Genomic DNA, 6000 nt, shown 5'->3' with positions numbered 1-6000 from the left:
TCTCTGGATTTATTTAAGAAAGAGTTGGTTAGAGCTCTCAAGGATTGTGGAATCAAGGGTTATGGAGATAAGGCAGGAACAGGATACTGATTAAGGATGATCAGCCATGATCATATTGAATGGTGGTGCAGGCTCGAAGGGCAGAATGGCCTATTCCTGCACCTATTGTCGATTGTCTATTATGGGAGTAAGGGTATGTCTGGTTAATCAAATATTCCGGATAATCAAGAGGTTCACATCATCACGTAAAAGTATGCACTAAATAAGAGAAGTAATGCAGGAGGTATACACATCACTGATTTATTTTCTTTAAAGGATAAATAACTTAAATAAAGTGCAACTTCTAAAGTTTACCGACAGATAGCCTTCTCACTTGTACCCTTAACTGACGACTTGCACATTGCAGTAGATCATGGAATTTGAGGAGAAATCGAATTGAAATTGAATCAGCTGTTGATATTTTGTATAGACAAGCAGGAGGCTGGAAAACACAGCAAGCCAGGCAGCATTAGGTGCTGGTGAAGTCAACATTTCGGGTGTAACCTTTCATCAGGACTGGGGGTGGGTGTAAGGGGGATATTTTGTGTCAACATGCATATTTATACAGAGGTAAATAAAGTTTAAAAAGTCTTTAACAGTTGGACAGAATAATACAGAACATTTTGCTGCATTTGAGTTAAATAATTTTTGCCAGTTTATAGAGAGTACCGGTCTATAAAGTTCATTTTAAAACAAAGTTTGCCATACAGTAATTCCTTCTCCTCAATTGTTATCCAATAATTTCTGTTCAAAAATGCAAGGGTTTATGAGTGGTAAGGACAGGGTCAGGTTCATGCAAGATATCTACTTGTACCAACCTAACGCTGGAAGACAAGGGGCGAAATTGACATTGTGATAATAAGTCACCAAATAATCTAATGGCCCTGGAGTTAAATGGGTTCAAGTGCCATCAGGCTCATGAATTTAAATCTAATTAATAAAATCTGTAATTGAAAACTCATCTCAGTAATGGTGACCCTGAACTACCATTGATTGTTGTAAGAAACCATTTACTCCCTAATACATTTGTCAGAAGGAAATATGCCATATTGTCTGCTCTGCTTGTGACATCAGACACACAGCAATGACTGAGTTGACTCTTAACTTCCTTCTGTAATGACTTGGTATGTAATTAGTTCAAAGGCAACAAATCCTGGTTTCGCCAGGGACACCCATTTCCCGTTTAAGAATAAAATAGTTATTTTTACATAAGGAATTCCACGTGCCTGTACAATCCAATCTTAGCTTGAATTCTTTGACAGAGAAGGGGAGACCTTATAGATTGGGAGGAAGCAACAACCAGATAAAAAAAAAAACATGAATATTACTTTTTGCTTAAAGGTTATGTGTTAAAAGTCACTCATAGGGTCCAGGAAAAGTCAACAGTCGTGCACCCGACAGATGGTTTTTCAAATTATTTGCTTCCCCAATTCCTTTTTTTCCCTCATCTCTTCCTGTACCAAGACAATGAAAGCCCTGTGTGTGGTTCAAACTGTTTTTTTGAAAAGCTATTAAAGCAGCAAACATTACAAAGCTGTCAATATCTGGCGAGCAATTCCCTCATACATCCGCGTACACATTCGCACAAATGTTATACAGTCCTGCACCGTGCAAGTTTACATAGAGGATCTGGGCAGTCAGGTCTTCCTTAAATATTACATTTGTGGTAATTGTGAAAACTTTTAGATGTTTCCCTATAGAAATTGTAATTATACAACTTATTTGGAACAGATCGGAGCATTTTTTAATCAACTATAATTATGTTGCTTTTCAAAACCTAATTACGCCTTAATTTCCACCTTTTTTGTCTGTTTTTCCCTTTTTTGGGAGCAGTCTTTGTGACATGTGTAACATAATATTGCTGTGCTATATTTCTGTAAATGGCAGAACAAGTAGCAGGTATTAATCATTACTAATCAGATATTGAAATAGCAATGCTTAGCCTAGTGTTTACATTGACATATAGAAAGGTCTTGCTTTGGTTTTAAATAATCCTGCTGCAGGTACATTCAGTTTAAGCCAAGGTATTTTGTTAGACAGTTGACTATGAATCCTACAGGTCAGCTGCTATCCTGTGGAATGTGCACTGCCACTGTTGTCTGAGGAATCGATTAGGCTGGTAATGCAGACTTTACCTCTCTCCAACTTGCTCTACCCTTATCCAAACCACAGCAACTCACTCTACCTCATACACCCTTCAAGACAAAAGACTGAAGTGTTCACAAAGAAAAAATACCCAACAGTGGGCTGTTCCTGTGCAAAGATCACACAGTGAAATGATTTCCAGCAGGCAAAATACAACACCAACTTAGACTAAAGTTTCATTTTAATGAGTAAAATATGCCCAAGCGCAATTCACATCATTAGATAATCGTGCACTGGCTGTCATCTCTCATTGTGCACCGATTCGGGATTTTTCAAAGCATTGTCATTTTGTCAATGCACTTTTAATAAGAATGCCTTGGATACCAGTTGTGCAATAATGGAATATTGTCCGTTATTCATTAGCCAGCGCTCCTCTTCATTCATTCCCATTGTGATACGATGCTTTGGGCCGTACAACAACGTGGTTTGAATTAATACAAACCGTATGCTCCACCAAACGAAAATCAGGAAACTCATCAGCCGAGTATATAACACTAGGTAAAAAAAGTTAAAAACTCCTATATTGGTTCAAGTATTTTATTCCTGGCCTGCCATCACTGTCTTATTCTGCAGTTTTATGCAAAAGCTTTTCTGCGTGATGTCAAGTACCATAGCCATCTTTTCCTGTTCATTCATCTCTTTTGAAACACCATCACAAGAAGGTTGAACATCTTGATGGACTTCTGACAATCTCCCAACGCTGTTACATGGATTCAAAGAATGGTTACAGCACAGACCATTCTTTCTGTGCAAGAGCAATTCCACAAGTCCCATTTACGATCTTCTGTCGAGATATTTCTCAAATTCCCTTGTAAAATGCACAACTATTTAAGGGAGGTGGTGACAATAGTGGTGTCGCAGTAATCCAGAGGCCCAGCCTCATGGTCTGGGGACTGAGTACAAATCCTACCACTGCCAATAGTGGACTTTGAATTCACTGACTAAATTTAGAATGTAAAGCTGGTTTTAGTAATGGAGAGCACGTCCACTATCATCAATTGTTGTGAAAGCCTATTAGGTTCATTAATCTCTTTGAGGAAAGGAGACTCCAGACCTTACCTGGCCTAAAGATAATTGCAGACCTACAGCAATGTGGCTAACACTTCATAGTATTGGAAGGAGGCCATTCAGTTCAAGGATGGCACTGTGACTCAGTGGTTAGCACTGTTGCCTCGCAGTATCAAGGACCCAGGTTTGATTCCAGCCTCGGGTGACTGTCTGTGTGGAGGTTGCACATTCTTCCCCGTGTCTGCATGGGTTTGCTCCGGTTTCCTCCCACAGTCCAAAGATATGCAGGTTATGTGGATTAGCCATGGGATATGCAGATTTACAAGGATAGGGTGGGTGGATTGGGGTGGATGCTTTTCGGAGAGGTAGTATGGACTCGATGGACCAAATGGCCTGCTTCCATACTGTAGGGATTCTATGTTGTTCAGTCTATCATGCCTTTACCATCCTACAAACAAGGAACAAGAGCCAGCCTCTCAGTCCTTTGAGCTTGCTCCACCATTCAATTAGACTGCGGCTGACCTGATTTTAACCGCAACTCGACATTCCTGATATCCCCAATAATCTTTCATCCCCTTGCTCATCAAAAATCTTCCCACCTCTGAATTAAAAATATGCAGCTTTATGAAAAAAAGACCTTCCACATGTCACTTTTGGCCATTTTACTACTTACCCTGAATTGGTGTTCTCTGTTTCTTTGTCCTTCTACCAATGGGACAACCACTGTCCTCATGGCTTTGAACACCTCTTCCATGCCTCTTGTGTAGCTGGACAAGCTGCCCAAAATGACCGATTTATAATGAACTTCGATGAAATAGCCTGTAAATTAAAGCATGCTGGGAAATGGAAGCCAGCCTTGACTGAGGTGACTGTGTCCACCCAGACAGGCCCCATTTGCCCACAGATAGTGCGCAAACAAACCTGACAGCTACACACACTGCAATACACACCTGAAATTGGACTTGAATGGGACAATGGAATGTCATCCTCGGGACAATCAGGAACATCGAGTCATCCACCAGACACGGAGGCGCCTCGCACCCTTATTTGGAGAAGGTTACGTGCGCCCAGCGCCTACCATAATGGACACCAAAGGGCCACCCTGCCATCAATATGTCAACCCCTGGTTGGGTCTGATCGATCCGGGCAATTGAACCTGATCTTTCCCATTGGCAGATCCTCAAGGCCCTCCCAAAAGGGCGTGAAGACTTTGAAGGATAAGAATCTCTGCAAAAACCCTGTTCTAAGAAGTACATCAAGAATAATTACAAAAGAAAAGACACGCATGCGACCCTTGGGAGGAGACCAGGCCTAGTGGTGCCCGGCCAAGTTCGAGTGTGGTAGCATATGGTCATACAAACTTAAATTAAAACATAAGATAGTTTGTAGTATTTATCATTAGTTTATAGCATACTTTATTGTTCTAATACTAACTATGTCAAATAAACAAGTATGATTGTGTATCATTATTAGGAATTCACTCAGAGTTTTTTTATGGAGTATAAGAATTTAAACACACTGTGTGGTAGGCACAACACCTGTCTCTGCGGAGAACATATAGGAACAGAATGACAGGCAGGAGGCTGGAAGAGCACAGCAAGCCAGGCAGCATCAGGAGGTGGAGGCATCAACGGTTTGGGTATTAACCCTTCTTCAGGGTTTACATCCGAGACATCGCAGTCTCCACCTCCTGATGCTGCCTGGCTTGCTGTGTTCTTCCAGCCTCCTGCCTGTCTACTTTGGATTCCAGCATCTGCAGCTTTTTTTGGTTTCTATAGGAACAGAATGAAACCATTTGGCCCATTGCAGTTGACCCATCATTCAATCATGGCTGATATGTTTCTCAACTCCATTGTCCTTTTTTCTCCCAATAATCCTTGATCTTCTTATGAACCAAAAACTTATCTCTGTCTTAAGGATACTTAATTATTGACCTCCACAGCCTACTGCCTCAATAAGTTCCACAGATTCCACATTCCCTCTGTCCAGGGCTCTCAGTATTCTAAAATGGGATGCCACTTCTCAACTATCAAAATTCCATCGACTATGGACCCAAAGTCCTCAACCACTCCTCATACAACAGGCCCTTCATCCCCAGGATCATTCTTGTAAACCTTCTCTGGAATCTGTCCAATGCCCGCACATTCTTCCTTAGATACAGGGAAGATACAAAGCTGTGCATAATATTCCAAATGAACTCTGCCCAGAGCCTTACACAGCCTCAGCAGTATCCCTCTATTCTTGCAGTCCAGCCCTCTTGAAATAAACGCTAACATAGCATTTGCCTTCCTAACTGCACGTTAACCTTAAGAGAATCCTGAACTAGGACTCCCTTTGTCCTTCAGATTTCCGAAGCTTTTCCTCATTTGGAAAATAGTCTATGCCTCTCACTTTCCTACCAAAGTGCATAAACTCACATTTTCCCACATTGCATTCTGTCTGCCGCATCTTTGCCCACTCGCCTAGCATCCCCAAATCCCGGGCACAAGACTGCAGTCGAGGTCAAAACAGTCTGTTATGAATATAAATATTTGCCATAACATTTGGCATTTGTACCCACATACATCTATTTATATAGCTTGAGGTTAAGTTTTCAAATTGGATTCCCCCTCTATCCCAAGGAGATGAGCACGTTATTCCTTGTAGCAATTCCTCAGTTTGGAAAAATGCCGAGGAGAGTGCAGTGGAATGGTAGGAGTGAAACAAGTTCTTACCAACTATTCTGTCTGGCTTCCAACTCACTATGCTGTTGTATCCTGCAAAAACAGTGAACACTAAAAGTGAAAATCCAATATTTCACATTAGTTC

This window comes from Chiloscyllium plagiosum, chromosome 9 (genome assembly GCF_004010195.1).
Source record: "Chiloscyllium plagiosum isolate BGI_BamShark_2017 chromosome 9, ASM401019v2, whole genome shotgun sequence".
In the NCBI taxonomy this organism is placed as follows: Eukaryota; Metazoa; Chordata; class Chondrichthyes; order Orectolobiformes; family Hemiscylliidae; genus Chiloscyllium; species Chiloscyllium plagiosum.
This window is presented reverse-complemented; position numbering follows the sequence as displayed.